The sequence below is a fragment of the Uloborus diversus genome, chromosome 7 (assembly GCF_026930045.1).
Source record: "Uloborus diversus isolate 005 chromosome 7, Udiv.v.3.1, whole genome shotgun sequence".
Taxonomy (NCBI): Eukaryota; Metazoa; Arthropoda; class Arachnida; order Araneae; family Uloboridae; genus Uloborus; species Uloborus diversus.
The window spans coordinates 110,186,953-110,203,159 of record NC_072737.1 but is presented as its reverse complement, the minus strand read 5'-3'; the positions used below and the strand labels follow the sequence as shown (position 1 = coordinate 110,203,159).

The 16,207-nt window shown below is 34.4% G+C and overlaps 1 non-coding gene across 1 annotated transcript; it reads left to right on the top strand.

The window, feature by feature from the left end:
* The first annotated feature begins 15,900 nt into the window (after positions 1 to 15,900).
* Trnag-gcc (transfer RNA glycine (anticodon GCC)) lies at positions 15,901 to 15,971 on the top strand. The gene has a single exon. It is a non-coding gene; the product is annotated as a tRNA-Gly (tRNA).
* The last annotated feature ends 236 nt before the right edge of the window (positions 15,972 to 16,207 follow it).

The window sequence follows — 16,207 nt, the reverse complement described above, 5'->3', positions numbered from 1 at the left end:
TTGTTTCTTTAGATATGTTTATTGATTGTAGTGTAAGTTTATCGTTCACCGGCCTCATATTTTGATACATTTAGGATGTGCGACTAATTATGTTTATTTTGTTGAACTTTTTCCCGTTACATGGGTGAGTTTTCGAATTGCAATAACTTTCCTTTTCTTTCCTGTTTCTATTTTTGAAATGCAGTTTGTATCGTTAAAAGAACATGTCAAATTAAGATTGTTTGGATTTCTTTAAGTGAAACAGAGTTGAACATTGTTTTTAAGGATTTTAACTAAAGCTATCTTGGAATCTGATGACTTGGTATTAAATTAATGCTTATTGGTATTTATTTAGTCTTGGTGCTTTAGTTTCACATAATCAATCAAAATGTGTGTGTCATTTTATGTAAAAAGATGATCGTAATTGTACATAAATAGTTCAGATATAGTCTATCAGATTTAATTCAGTTTAAAGTGACCAGAGATTATAGTTGATAATGCATATATTTTCATCTTTTGTGCTAATTGAAAATACTCATAACTTGTATCATTGATAACTATGATTAACGTTAAAGAGAATTTTGACAAAAATATGATCTACTGGTGTTTTACAAACCTTGCATTAAGCGTATTTATTTACTCCTTAGCGCTTTAGAAACTGATGTCAGAGTAATACAAAAACATCAATTGGGCATCTCTTTCATTTTTTAAGTAGCCCGTGCAACGCCGGGCACGCAGGCTAGTATAGTAATTAAAATCTGTTTATTTTATAATTGGGTGTTTAGTTTAGTTAATTTTTGTACTGGATTGTAAAATAAATTTAATTTCTAGTTTTGGGTTGGAAACAGTACGTAAGTGTAATCGGTTATTTTTTTTGCTTTTTAGTTCCTTGGTGCTTTTTTAAGGCGACTTTTTTTTTTTCATTTTTTTATGTTGTAGTATTAAGAATTGATTTTTTCCAAACTACATGTGTTGTTTTCAATCTATTATGTACCATTTCTTTAAGAATTAAAATAAAAATTACTTTTAAGAAGGCTCGGAAAGGAAATTCCGATAACTCGAAAGTTTTAACTGGTCCCTGGGGACTTCAAGCTATCAGGAGTTGACTGTAGCTAAGATATTTTTAGCTGGTCTTTAGAGGGACTTCAAGCTATCGAAAGTTGACAATAGATTAACAAAGATATTGGACTATATGGTTTCAGCTATATTACTTCAAGTTTTTGACTGTTTTGAATTTCAGGTTATATTTTTAAGCTTCCGAAAATCTTTTCTGTGGCGAAGAAATTAAGTAGGGTAGACAGAGTAGGAGTGACCATTCATTTACCACAGTAGAAAACAAACAGAAGCGAGAAAGGAAATAGAAGCTAAACAAAAAAGAAGAAGGGGGGGGGGTGCACTCCTTGGAACTCATTTCTCCTCCATTTACTGTGATTGCATTTCGGAGAGCTTTTGGAAAGTAGTGATGTTTAATGATGTCTGAAAAAAACTTTCCACTATTTGTAATCCAAAAAAAAGGAAGTAGCTTTAACTAAATGATAATATATTGAAGAGATTAGATTTTAAACAAAGAATAAGATGTTGTGTCATTAAAATGCTACAGGTTTGACTGGCATAGTATAAAATTTTTCTTCAAGAAAATTTGCGTATAATCCTGTGAGAAAAACAAAATACTCCTTACTATTTAAAGGCTGTGTGCTCCAAATAAGCATAAAAAATAACTTACCGTAAGTCATAGATTCTGGTTTCAGTAATAAAATGGTCAATAAGTTCTTTGACATTTTAAAGAGCAAGAACAATCTTGCGTCGAACGAAAATTTTCAAAATGGATTTAACAAAACTCCCAACAGTTCAAAAGAGGTTGAACAGATATTAGCTAAAAAATATTGTTGCACAGGTTGAGAAAATATCAAGTGGTGAACGAGGTTTAATGACAACAGCTGTGTGCTGTGTGAGTCTTGGGGGGGGGGGGGTATGTTCCTTTTTTCCGAAAATAAAACATTTTATAAAATAAATCTTTTTTTCTATAACTTATTGTTATTTGTAGTGTTTATTGATCGCTTCTTATAAATATTAGTAAAGTACCCATTGCTTTTTTAATTTGAGAATGTGGTTCATCGATGGAAACTCGATGGTCCATCCATAGCGACCGGTTGTCATGAATGGACCACATGCTAAAATATTTATTTTTAATTTTCATTCTTTATTGTGTATAATTATCATAAAAGTTAATGTTTTTATTAAAAAAGAAATATACTGAGAAATTGTTCCTATAATTACGGGAAATTTGTTTGGATTTCGTCTCTAAAAAAATCAAAAACTGTTATGTGGTTTATAGACAGCAACCTTCCCATATATATATATATATATATATATATATATATATATATATATATATATATATATATATATATATATATATATATATATATATATATATATATATATATACGTAAAGCACCACCAACTAAGCCTGCAAATGGTATTTAAACTTAAATACATTAAACACAATTTGTTTTACGTTGAAAAAAAAAAGTTCTGAAAAAGGAATTTTCACCAGAATTTAAAATGTGTGTCCTAGTGTTGCCCTCTTTCCAATGACTCATGAATTTTGTGAACAAATAAGTATTGTTTTAAACCGCAACCGAAAAAAGTATCACCGATGGCGACACCTAGTGTCAGACAAGAAAAACTTAGGGGGACGAAATTGGGCACGGGAACGAAATACGGTTACTTTACCCTACTTGATCTATTTTTCCACAACTACATTGAAAACATCCTTGTAGCGATAGTTTTTGGTGTTTTTGGTCAAAATCCGTTACTTCTTGAAACATAGCAATCACGCATGACGAAGAAAACTCGATTGCTCCACCCCCAGTGGAGGAACAGGTGTCAAAACCAATCAGCACGAATCCACACGGAGCTTATTAGTATTTAGTGCGAATTCCAATTAGTAGACATACTAAAGCAGTGGGTTTCAGTGGACATATTAAATCCAGTTGTTTTTGTACGAATATTTTGTAAAACAAAAGATTTGTACAGTAAAATGTACAAACCTTTTATCATACTTTACAGTATCAAAATTATTTATTACGCTTTAAAGATGAACGCTGATAAATATCATTCAAAATAAAAGTCAGGCTACTTTCAATGTTCATCCGACCATGACAAAACATAATGCACTTCCCTTCTTATAAAACAAGTCTGCCCCTCCCTTCTAGCATCCCCACAGAATCTTCCTCTCTTTTTAAAAGAAAACAGATCATTTAGAGGCATCGTAACCTTTCAATTAATTTCGGCTACAATATATTAAAGACGCTTTAATTCGCTGCCTACGACAGCTGCGAATAATAATTAACGTAAACATTTTCTTTGCTGCTCTTCAAGATCAGGAGTTTTCGATTTTGGAAGAATAATTTATTTCTGTTCGGTCAGCGTTGCTCTTCGATTGCATTAGCATTAAGAAGAAAATAAAAATTTTAATCGATAAGTGGAAAGGATGAGAATTATTTTAATTAGGTAACAAATAACAAATTGTAGATGAAAAACATGAACTGCCTTTTTTCAAGCGTCTTGTTTATGTTTTTTTTAATTATTATTTTTTAAGTTATCATATATTTTCTCTTCGAAGGAATTCCTTCGAAGTTGTTTAGTTCGAAGTATTTGTTTAGTTTCTTCATACATCTTAAGACGTTAAAAAAGGTAATCAGTTATTAAAAGTTAAATAAAAAATTTTAAAGCTTAAATCTGTTATTGCACTTAAAAATTAGGCTGCTAAATTTATAAACGCCATTATTTGATTTATTATTTATTTATTTATTTTTTTACAAAATCTATATGCCTTAACTGCCACTCATCTGTTGTGAATTTTGAACCTCATATTTTTTGCTTGAACTGCTAGTTTGTGCTTAGAAGAAAAAACAAATGTACTGTTCTTAATGCAAACATTTTTGAAGTAATACTTTCTTATTTCTCTGATTTTAAAAATTATATATTCATTGCCTTTGTTTGGGAACAAATAACCACCCAATGGGTTGCATTTGATCGTTTTTGTCACCAGTCTTGAAGTGTTTATATCCTTGCATAAGAAAATAAAATTGTTTCTTGTTTCTTTCTGTAAATTCCGTTTCATATCCCATTTTTCTGTTACAGTAAATTTATCACTCTCCTTGAGGAAATAAATGTCTTCTTTGTTCCTATTTTGAGAGCATTTAGGTTTTTCGTTTCATATGCTATTCTCTCAGTTCTACAGTAGTTCATGTATAATAAACGAGGCATCTTTACACCGAATAATTTTTTGTTGTCACTTTTACTGAATTAATAGTCCTTGTAATTATCTTTTCAGTCTGTCTTTCCATTTTTAATTTCTTCTATATCTAATATATAGAAAAAAATATCGTATTCGTTAATTTTAACGAATTTCAACGAATTTGTACGTTTTGAGGTGCGCTGAGTACATTTTCACCATTTTTGGAGACTGTCTGTCTTGCTGTCTGTGTGAATGATTTTATATGACAGGTTTTTGGGGTCACGTTAGAGAAAAAACTACGGCATGAAATAGAACGAAATTTAGTACACACATGTGACCGTCCCTATGTGCGAGGTCGTGCTGCTCAGGACGCCGCCAGAGTCAAAAAGGCGCCGAGATCTTCCAATCATAGATGCTACAAATGGGGAGGGGGTGGAATCTCTCCAATTAAAAAATAAGATTGAAATCTTAATATCCCGTTTCAGGTAAAATTTGGTGTCCCTCTCACAAGAAAATCTACACATTTTTCATGTGGAAACTTTCAAAAAAGGGAAGAAATTTGTCCGATTTTGGTGCCCCAAAAATTGTGATGCCCAGGTCCATGGTTCTGTCTGACTGTGCGTTCATCTGGTCCTGATAATATCTAATGCTCTAATGGTGGCGGTGAAACTACGCAACTCATTGAAACAAGCTAGCCTCTCGCTACCTATCTTTATGGATATATTGTTGCCTTGTTGCGTCTAAATATTCTATGCAAAAGTTTAATCTTTTAGACTGAAGTGATGCTAATTAATGCATACATCAGCATTTTTCTTTCTAATGTGGAGCTGTGAATGCTGTTTCGGTATGTCTACTAGTGCAAAAGGCTGAGCATGAGAAATTTTCTATTCCCCATTTTGGATCACTTGTGCGTAATACGTATTTGTATATTGTTGAAAATAATTTTGGTTAACTATTTAGGTCCAAAACGTAAGGACGTCCATAATTATTCGATCCCCCTCCCCTTCTTTTTTCTTTATGCGTGTGTCAAAAAAAGAGCTTTGGACAATGTATTTGTTTCAGATATCATATTGAGCGCCTTCTGTATTTAAGAATTATTGGTTTTTCCGCAAGCGTTTTCAGTTTCAAATTTTAAGGTAGGATATCCTCTATACTTCAATTTAGAAGCACAATGAGTACCCTGTTGTCAAGTTTTAACAGACATAAAAGTTTGATTAACGATAATTAGAGATTAGAGAGATATTTTGAGCGGCATTAACTTTGATGTTTAGAATATTTTATTTTCTGCCGAAACTCATTAACATATCAAAGGAGCCTTAACTGCCACTCATCTGTTGTGAATTTTGAACCTCATATTTTTTGCTTGAACTGCTAGTTTGTGCTTAGAAGAAAAAACAAATGTACTGTTCTTAATGCAAACATTTTTGAAGTAATACTTTCTTATTTCTCTGATTTTAAAAATTATATATTCATTGCCTTTGTTTGGGAACAAATAACCACCCAATGGGTTGCATTTGATCGTTTTTGTCACCAGTCTTGAAGTGTTTATATCCTTGCATAAGAAAATAAAATTGTTATGCAAGGATATAAACACATGAAATAACTTCGAGATATGAAGTGAATACGTACATTATACTCCAAAATTAAACATACATTTTTGTACATTTTTTTTTTTTTTTTTTTGAGCAAATCACGATTGCTTATCGGCCTCACTTGACCGTCTTTGGCCTCTGGTTCCTTTTTCAGCTTGGACCAACAGCACCACCGCCCACCGTCCTCTGCAGGCGCGGCTCCTCCGGTCCCGAGCTATCCGCTCTCCTGGTCGGAGGCGTCCATGTCCTACACACACTCACACATATACACACAAACGACTTCACACACATACACTCACACACGCCTACGTGCACCCACACAGGTCTATGCACACACCCAAGCCTACACACACATAACTATGCACACGTATCCGCCCAGGCGGAGGGGCAGGAGCCGTTTCTAGAAACAATAACTCCAATGAGTAGAGTTCTGTCGCAGTTCGTGATTGCGAAAAACATAATTTGAATTCAAAATTTCAGAATTCAAATTAATTTTCTTTTCTTTTTTTTAGTACATTAAATGCCAAACGTATTTCTTTCTACGTCATATTCGTCTACAAAACCTCATTCCAGGTGTTAACTATATTTTCTTTGAATGCCACTGCATAAAGGCGCCCAAAATACATTTGCACGACGGCACCGATCAGGCTTGGCGCGATCCAGTTGGTGCCCACAAGTTTTTGACGCCAAATCATCTAATGGGGGGGGGCAATCGAACTTAATTCTGTTATGCAAATGCCGATATCCGTCCATTATACTGTGCTTTTAAGAAATGAACTTCTAGAAATAAAACTTCATCATACTGTCTTTTTAAAAACTGAATACATTGCCCTTGATAATTTTCAAATTAAATGCCAGCAGCATACCTTTTCCTTTATCGAATTTATTTGTTTCTATCCTCTGCTATCAAATTCAGAAACACTTCCGTAAAGCACAAACATTTATTCATTCTGAACTCGAACTGAACTTCATCTCATCTAAACTAGATAGTTTTCTTCTTCTTTGCACCTTTACTAACTAAACGAGGTCAATACCCTACATTTCTTTGCACGATCTGTTTCTCTTCTTTCTCCCTTCCATCAACCTCCCCCCCCCCCTCTCCCCCGTCCTTATATTCAGTAAATCTCTTTACTGTTGATTTTCCGGAAGAAAACTCCATCATTCTTTAGTTTAACCAGCTATTTTTATTTTTATTCATCACTTTTGTTTTACACTGAATGCTATGCCCCCCCCCCCCCCTCTCTAGTTCTTTTTGAGGTCTAATTATTTCTTTTTGCCCCTATTGCCGTCAAGGGTTCTCCACTTTCCTATTTTTCACTCATTTAGAGTAAAATTTTTAAGTAAGGAAAGATTTTACCTGTTTTTATCCGGTTAGAGTGAAGTCGAAGGTACCGCAAATTGTGTTCCTTGTAACGGGAAGTTCATTCTAATGGAGTTCAAGCAATGTAATGAATTTTAAATCGGGATTGAAAACTTTTCTCGTTCAAACGGATATTTTGTGTTGTTGGTATTCGTTATCGGCTTCATGAGAGAGGGCTCTATGCACGTAGGCCAATGGTCTGTATTCCCTTGACCTGACACCAGCGTGCGGTCCGAAAAAGACGGGCTGCTGAACTTTCAGATTGGGAGCAACATGATTATAGCCAAGTGCTGTTTACAGACGAGTCCTGATTCAGTCTGGAGTGTGTTCTGCTACGGAGGGACAGAAGAACTTGTAATAACCCCACATTAGTTCGTGAAAGTTCACAATACAGACGAGCTGGTTGGATGGTATGGGGTGGAATCAGCAAAGGCGGACGTACGGACCTGCACATCATTCGGAAAGTCACTTTGACCGACCGAAGGTATGCAGACGAGATACTGAGACCTTATGTCATCTCTTACGATGGAGCCATTAGAGAATCCTTCGTTTTCCAGGATGATAATGGCCGACCGCATAGAGAGCGTCTGGTGGAGAACATGCTTGAAGCTGAAATAATACATCGTATGGAGTGACTAGCGTGCTCTCCTAACTGTAATTGAAACTCATGCATCATGTCTGAACAGTACCTTTTTCAATCATTTACATGTAACCAAATTGTTGCCCAAAATCATCTTTTCATGTTTTTTTTTTTTTTTTTTTTTTCTTTTTTCATATTTTCAAAGAATTTAAGCTTAATTTCAAAATTCTTTACTCATTTTTTTCTGTTTTGCGTATTGATACGCGTGTACTATCGATTGTATACCAATACGTGACTGTCTTGCATGGATTTCTTTACTTTTTTTGTTTGTTCCCCTAATTGTTTTGAGCAGTGTATAACTGGTAAAATCAACAACGTTTTGACGTACAAAATTAGCAAATTACTGCATAACACGTCTTTGCAATAATCTGCTAATTTTGTGTGTCAAAATGTTGTTGATTACCAGTTATAAATAAGTGGTGCCAAGTTCCACTTGAACGGGAACCCAAGTGCATTATTTTCAGGTTGTGACCAAAAGTAGATGCCCATTAGGAATCTATATCATGTTAAGAAACGGGGCTGAGGAGTCGGAATTGGACTGAGTTTGGGGTGAGTCGGAGTCGGAGTCAGAAGTCAAAGGCTTTAAGTTCCAAGAGCCGCAGTAAATCATTATGTTTGCAGCTCTGCCAGAGCTGCCGACGTCGGAGCCGTTAAATCGGAGTCGAGGTGATTTTTGAGTAAAAGAGTCGGAATCGATTGCTTTAAAATTGCCGGAACCGGAGTCACTTTCCCTCCGACTCCTCGGCCTTGCTAATAAATACGTTTATTTATTGTCCTCGTTTAAATTGAGCTTTTGGTTAAATCGGATTTAGCCATTCTTACGCACTCATCGACTACAATTCAGTTTTGTTCAGTAATAGCATCTTCAGACAATCGGGTCGTTTCTAGACTTTTAAAAGTATTTTTTTCTGAAAAAGCATGCTTAAAAACATAAGATCCGACTAATATTTAAATAATTTGTTTAAGTTTAATATTAAAAAAAATACTTAAATCGCGGTGCGCTTTGATGGTTTACGCTTCTGCCGATGACATCACAAATGATGAAATGCCATTCAGTGTTGCCATTCACAGATCAAAATATTTAATTCGCATCTTTACTCACGTGTATTGGCAACGGTATGGTTGATAGCAAGTGTAGCGCGAAATATTTAATTCGCTTCTTGATTATCATAACGTGGAAACGCTTTATAACAGCGGTTTCCAACCTTTTCCTCCTTGCGAACCCCTTCTAAACTCCGAAAGAAGTTGGCGAACCCCTTGTGTACGAGGTAATAAGAAACAAGCAAAAAAAATAAATAAATAAATAAATAACGCGCGCACACAACTAGACATTACAATAAAATTTGTGAGATTTTTCTTTAGTTTGATGCTGCTGCATAGTTTATAACAAGAACGAAAACATAATTGCAAAATATAGAATTACAAATACTGCTACGAACTAAAATGATCGCTAAAAAATGAATGCAAAACAAATTTACCAAAAAATAAACACTAATTATTTTGTGTTGAGCTTCAATCAACTTTGAAAAAAATATGAAAATAGGATATTCGTGGAACAAAGAGGCTCAAAAAAAAAAGTTTGGCTGAAATTTTTCTAACCCTAGGGTACATTTATCTCTATTATCACAAAATCAGAAGTCAATTAAAGAATGATCTTTACAATACCTTTCAGGGAACTCTCAGATTAACTAAATTTAAACTTTCTTTCTTACAGTAAAATGAGAAAGATCTAGGTTTAAGTCTTCTTGAAAAGGACTACGAGCCTAGCTGTTTGATAAGGATTTACTGCTTACATTAATCGTTTGATTGCTGAAGAATTTCCTTGTAATTAGGCTATAAGTGCGGAGTAAACTGCGTATGTTGAAAAATAATACAAGCGTCTATTTTAAAAAATCGCATTTACTCTAATTTTTACATAAAAGGTAATTTTTAACCAAGCAAATATTGTTGAGCTTACTCACTACAAGAGAAATTTTCTGAACAAATTTCGTAAATTCCTCATTTACATATAGCGCAAATTGAGTTGCATGGTTAAATTCCGTTGATTTTTTTTTCCTGCGTAAACCTCACACTGCCAAATTTTCACCCACGAAAATTTTCTGTAGTAATTAATTTTTCATACTTCCTGTGTTATTTTTAGGTTGCTAGCCATTCTTTCCCTTTTTCGACAATAAAGCTCAAAGTAGATTGTAGTCTATGTAGTGTGAAAATTATAGTAACAAACAGCGCGATCTCACTTCTATGCATTTTTGACTCAACACAAGAGAAGAGCGATAGCTTTTCGTCTGACTTAAATAGTAAGGAAACTAAACATCAAAATATTTTAGACGCTCGTATATACTCCATGTAATGTTTTCATCAAGTTTAATTAAGCTTTCTGATCAAAAGTTTCTGAGGAAACGAACGCTTTCAAATTTTTTCATCTGAAAACATTGTATTCATAAGCAGAGCTTTTTCAGCATGGATTTATTCCTATCTCCTATCATTGTCAATGGACTCTTTGCAATGGCAGACTAAATTATTTAAACGAAAAATATGTCAGGAAGTATGCAAATATTTTCAAGCTAAGAGTATCAAATATGCGAGAGACTAATGAATAAAAAAGGAGCAAAATTTGCTTGAAACCGCTTGAGCATGAAACTTTACAACTTCGCCAGAAACAGGCATGTTAAAACTCCGCCATTACAATATTTTTTTCGCAACCCTCCTGAAAAGCTCTCGCAAAAGCCCAGGGGTTCACGAACCACCGGTTGGAAACCGTTGCTTTTGAAAGATGCGCCAAACTGCATCATTTGTGACGTGATCAAGACCACGCCTCGTTTGAAAAATCGGACATTTTAAAAAATTAATTAAAAATAATTGTTGTGGGAAAATGAAAGTATTTTTTGGTTCCATGTTGTTTTTCTATTTATTTATTTATTTGCTTATTCTTTCAATTTCAGTGACTAGAAGTAGTACTTTTGACTGAATGAAGCAACCCCATACTTCACATTTTGATGATCACAAAATTTCTCAAACTAGATATGCACTCGCCCCCCTAGGCAAAGTGATTTATCACTTGATGCGTTCTTGTTTCGATTTTTCCTTCGCTCTCTCTCCCCCCTTTATCCATTTCTTTCTTCTTCAGAAGGAGAAAGAAAATGCTGGCAATGAGGACAACACAACAGGACGATTCGGAAGGCAGAGAAAAGAATTCGTAAAATAAGAATTTAGCAAAAACTTCCAACGAATGATGACGGAAGGCAGTGAGAAAAAGTTTAATATAAAAGCATAGTGTAAAAATATTAGTATCTGTGTAGCATGATATTTGTTACAGGTAATATATGAAACTTCGTCATTCCATTGACTGAAAGGTATGAACAGACGCTGTTTAATACAAACTAAGTCATTAAATATTCAACACCAGGAAAAAAGGCTCTGACGAAAAGAACAATGTAGGGGAAAAGGCAGCACATGTGAACAATTTTTTTCATTTCTTTATTTTTCAAAAAATATTATCAATTACTCAACGCAAAAGTGTCTCCATGATTGAATACACTTTTTTTTGTGTCATGGATTTTTTGGGGATTTTTAAAAAAATTATTTTTTTTACTTTATGGCAATTTTTAAAAAACGTCTGCAGTTGTTCACATGTGAACAGGCCTGAAGCCCATACGGACACGGGTAAAAAATGTAGGAGAAGCATCATATTTTAAAGGTAAATTCTTCAGTATGAAACATATACCTAAATAACAAGTACGTTGAAGGCTTTGTAACCTATTACTGCGTCAGTTTCAATTGTACAGTTTTTGTTTCTCTAAGAAAATATTTTTCCCGAATATATAAATGCGCACTGTCAAAATCTGAAGTCTCGTATCCTGTTCTGATCACTGAATAGACTAGACAAAAACTTATATGACTACATAATACAAAGATTTTTTTTTTTTTTTACTTTTAAGCTTCATACATTGCTTGATAATGTATTTTAAAATGATTTTGAACTTCAGTTTTTAATTGAATGAAAATATTTTGTGTCTTTTTATTTCCTGTAAGTATTACGTAACACTAAATTATAGATCAAATATTTATTTAAAAAAATAAAAAATATATTAAATATTTATTTATTTATGTTTATTAATATTAATAGCAACAAATTTTCAAACTGATTATAGGAAAATAATAATTATAAATATTTACATTTTTTAACACTTACAATATCCCACACTAATAATAATATTAAGGAGAGCGGCTATGGGAGCTGTTCACTTATGCCCCTAGATGTTGTGTTCATAAGTGTCCCATCGTCTACTTTAGAGCTAATTCGCAAAAGTAAAGAGTTTTTAATTTAATAAAAAAAATTTTATCATTTTCATAAATTTACTTGAATGTTCACACAGTGGTTCGTAATAGTTAGATTTAGATTAGCAGTAAGTTTTAAAAATGTTATCACGTGAAGAAAACAGTGATAAAAAAATTTCCACACTTGCGAAAATAAAGAAGTTACCACCACAGAAACATAAAATGGCTTATTGCTTTAAATGTTTGTCCAAGAGGTACAACTGGCACTGTCCTTATTTGAGAATTTTTCCGGATTTTTTGCTTGAAGCGATCTTAGTAAAACATACCATGTTAACATGTGCCCCGTGTTCACATGAGCCCCCTTTTCCCCTATAAGTCCCCAGCGAAAAAACTAAATTGTATAACAGAACTCTAAAATTGTAAGCATTTTTTCTGGATTCATTCTTAGTTTGTCTTTTATTGTTAACATTTAAGTTTCATTCGGAAATAATAAATAATTTAATTGATCATTCTTTAATTGACTTTTTTTCTCTTTTCATGAGTCATTTTGTAACAGAAGAAAATATTAGGCAATCCAGAAAGTAAGTGTCGATTTCATTTTCTCTACGGAATAGTTGCGCTTGTTAGTGATATGATGATAGTTGATTGCACAAAGCACAAACGTTCATCCGCCACCATTGACAAACTAGGAAAAGTATTTTCAGATCGTTGGAGCTTATTTACTGAGAGTTTAAAACGTTTACAACAATCGAAATTCCCGCCACATGCGGGATTTTAAAAAGATTGGTGGATTTCGTGAGGATTCCGATTTGAGAATATTGAAGCAATAGTTCAGGGAGCCCATGAGGGCCAGTCGTACGTCTTCGCAAAAAGGCCCAGAAGTTTTCAGCGTAAAACACATCACAGTAGGTAAGAAAATTTCAATATTATTTAAGCTGAATCGTGCAGGCTTTGGCAGGAAATAGGTAGCAAAGGTGCGCGTAAAATTGCTGCGAAAACTAAACACCCTAGAGTCATTCCATGTTAAGTGACCTGGAGGCCGCCATCCAGCCATCTCCAATTTGGAGGACGTTTCACAGAGGTGCAGTAATGCCTTAATGCCTTTCAACGTAACCTATACAAAGTTTCAGCTTCCAAGACCCAAATCTTAATAATCTAAGATACCTTAAAAAGGGAAAAAAAAAATGGGCTTCAAAATGGCCTCCAATGGGGAATCAGTCCACGCATGGCAATTCGTTTCACATAGCTGATCCGCAATTTTGGAGTCATTCTTTTAATTTGATCCTAAATCCTCAGGATTTTGGTTTTTGAAGCTGAAAATTTGTGTAGGTTAGTTTCAAAGATATGTCTGCACCTGTATAAAATTTAGTTCAAATCGGAGATGGTCGCGTGGAGATGACCGCGTCACTTGTCATGGGATGGAATGAATGATGTTTAGTTTTTATGCACCTTTTGCTACCTGTTTCCTACCAAAGCCTTCGCGACTCAGCTTAAATAATAGCAAACCTTTCTTACCAACTATGATAGCTGTGATTTACCAACTATGATAGCTGTGATGTGCTTACACAGAAAAATTTTGGGCCTTAATACTATGACGTAGGTCTGGTGCTCACCGGCTCTTGCTCTACAACAGCTCTCGGATGGACCTTGAATGAAATAGCAAGATGTTAAGTTTCATTTAGCTGCCGCTAGAGGTTTATCCATGTATCGTATGTTTCCTCTTTGCTATTTATTATTCGGTTATTCAAAATGGCGACAAAGGGAGATATAATTTGACACTTTATGATTGCGTCTCCCCCCCTTTAGGTCGTCAGACCTATCATCATGTGATTTTTTTTATTTGTCTTTGTATGTAAAGGATACTGTAATCGCCACCCCCCCTTACCATATAATCTTGACGAATTGAGAAATTAGATTACTGAAGCAATAGCTTCTAACACACACAAACTACAAAGTGTATATTTCATTTTAAAAATTAAAGACATTGCACCATTCCTTGTGAATCAGACATGAATAAGTCTTAAACTAGTTAGTAAATTTTTAAAAAAAGCCTGTTACTGTTAAATTTACCTTTATGAATCGAGGTACAATAATGTTTTTTACTTTTTTTTAAATATTGATTAACGATGATCGTGCAGTGTCTTTAATGTGTCCTCTATTCTTGTAAAAATGATAAGTTGGACTTGCAAAAATGTTTCGATTTCCCAATTGTGTGAATCATGCATTAGTTACGCCTTTTCCGAAGTTTCTCCTGAAATTTAACTCATGATTATTAAACAAGTTCTCCAAAATGAAAGTCACCAGTTCCTCCCATCCTTATCCACTATTTTTGTTTTCTATTTTTCTTCAAAGAATGGTACTCTTATTGTTGAGTTTAATACTGTTGCATCTTAATATAACTCATTTATTTTCAGAAGTTCTCCGCGACGATCCTCTAGCAAAGGTGTTCAGCAAAAACTACGATTTTCCAGACATATTGCTTGCAATAAATTTTGTTGTAGGTTAATATTTTCTTTTCTACGTATGGAGTTCAAAAAACCTTGGCCTTGATGGAATCATCAGAAGTAATTTTTTGATTAGTCTTTGCACCATAATCACTAGAACCGTTATCCAAGTGAAATCTTAAAAAATATCTTGCGGTTATTGCACAGCATCACAGATTTAGTGAGGCATAGATAGAGTTTGCCATTTGAAAATTATCTTTGCAATAGTTAGTTCCTTTTCTCGCTATAAACTGAACACCTTACTATCGAAACACGTTTGCCTTGGAAATTGGGAAAACAGCAAGTTAAGATTATTCTGTCTGAATGATTCGATCAGAGGAAAAGGAGAACTTTAATGCGCGTGCTTCGTTCATATCGAAATAAAACTTCTTCGATTTCGGCAAAACTGGCATCCTTGCCAACAAATAGATGTTCCTTGTTTCCGCCAGTAAACCGAATGATTGCCTTTCCATTTTATCGGTGGTCTAACGGTAGTGTTTATTGTTGCACTGCTATGTTCCTGGGAAAAAATTACTAACAATTTCTCTTCGATTTAATTAATTCTGAATAGGATGCAAGTGATTCTTTTGTAATCAAAAGTGGCTCTTTAGTAATTGAAAATCTTTTAATTAATGGAGGGGACCCGGAAAAGTCATTTGTGAAGGGTCCCAAAATTTCTGTGCACTCCCCTGGTGACTCTAGTTAAGTGGGGGGGGGGGGGAGAGGTCTCAGTGTTCTTCAAGTTTCAGTTCGAAATCAATAGGGATTGCCCTGCTCCTGGTTCAGACCAAACAAGAGAGCTGTCGGGTCCTATCCATCTGGTTAAAATACGTGTTGTGGAAAGTTCAAGGAACCGCAGACTGTGATGTAACGAGTCTCTGAAGATGTAAGTATTGTTTATTTTTGAAATATCAAGAAATCAAAAGTTGTTCCTAACCTTGTCTTGCAAGGTACACTCATTCAAAGAATTTGATTATTTTTTAAATCGTACTGCGCACGAGGAATCTTATATCTGTTACTGTATCTCTTGAAAATAGTTTTGTTGCTATTGCGTGCACTCCTTGCTAATTATCTAGCGCAATTTATCCTTATCATTAATCCTCTAGAAAATTTTTTTTTTAAATGATTCTTTTTTGCTTTCTTTAACAGAGTATATTTACTGATATATTCTCTCCTGCTGAAATCGGTTACGTCGACGCTGAAGAAGGGAAAAAGTAGTGCGTTTGACCTGTCAGCTGCTCTAGCTCGTCTTTGCCTTATGGCTATTCTGGAGTTTGCGTTACTATATGCATTTGATTTTACTTTGTAATACAATTAGTGTAGCATCGGTGGTTCAGTGGTAGAATGCTCGCCTGCCACGCGGGCGGCCCGGGTTCGATTCCCGGCCGATGCACGTTCTTTTTTATTTTCTTCACGAAGTGCAAATAAAAATGAAAAATTGCTAATTTAAACTCGCATAACTGTACTTCAAAACGCATGCTTGATTTTTCTTTCGCACTCCAATTAAACGTGACTTCCGTTGAGTTAATGTGTTAAAGCGTATTAAAATTTCCGTCGGAATAGGTATTGTGAATGTACATTTTCAATTAATATATCACGGATTTCGTTAGGACACATGAGTAATGTTAC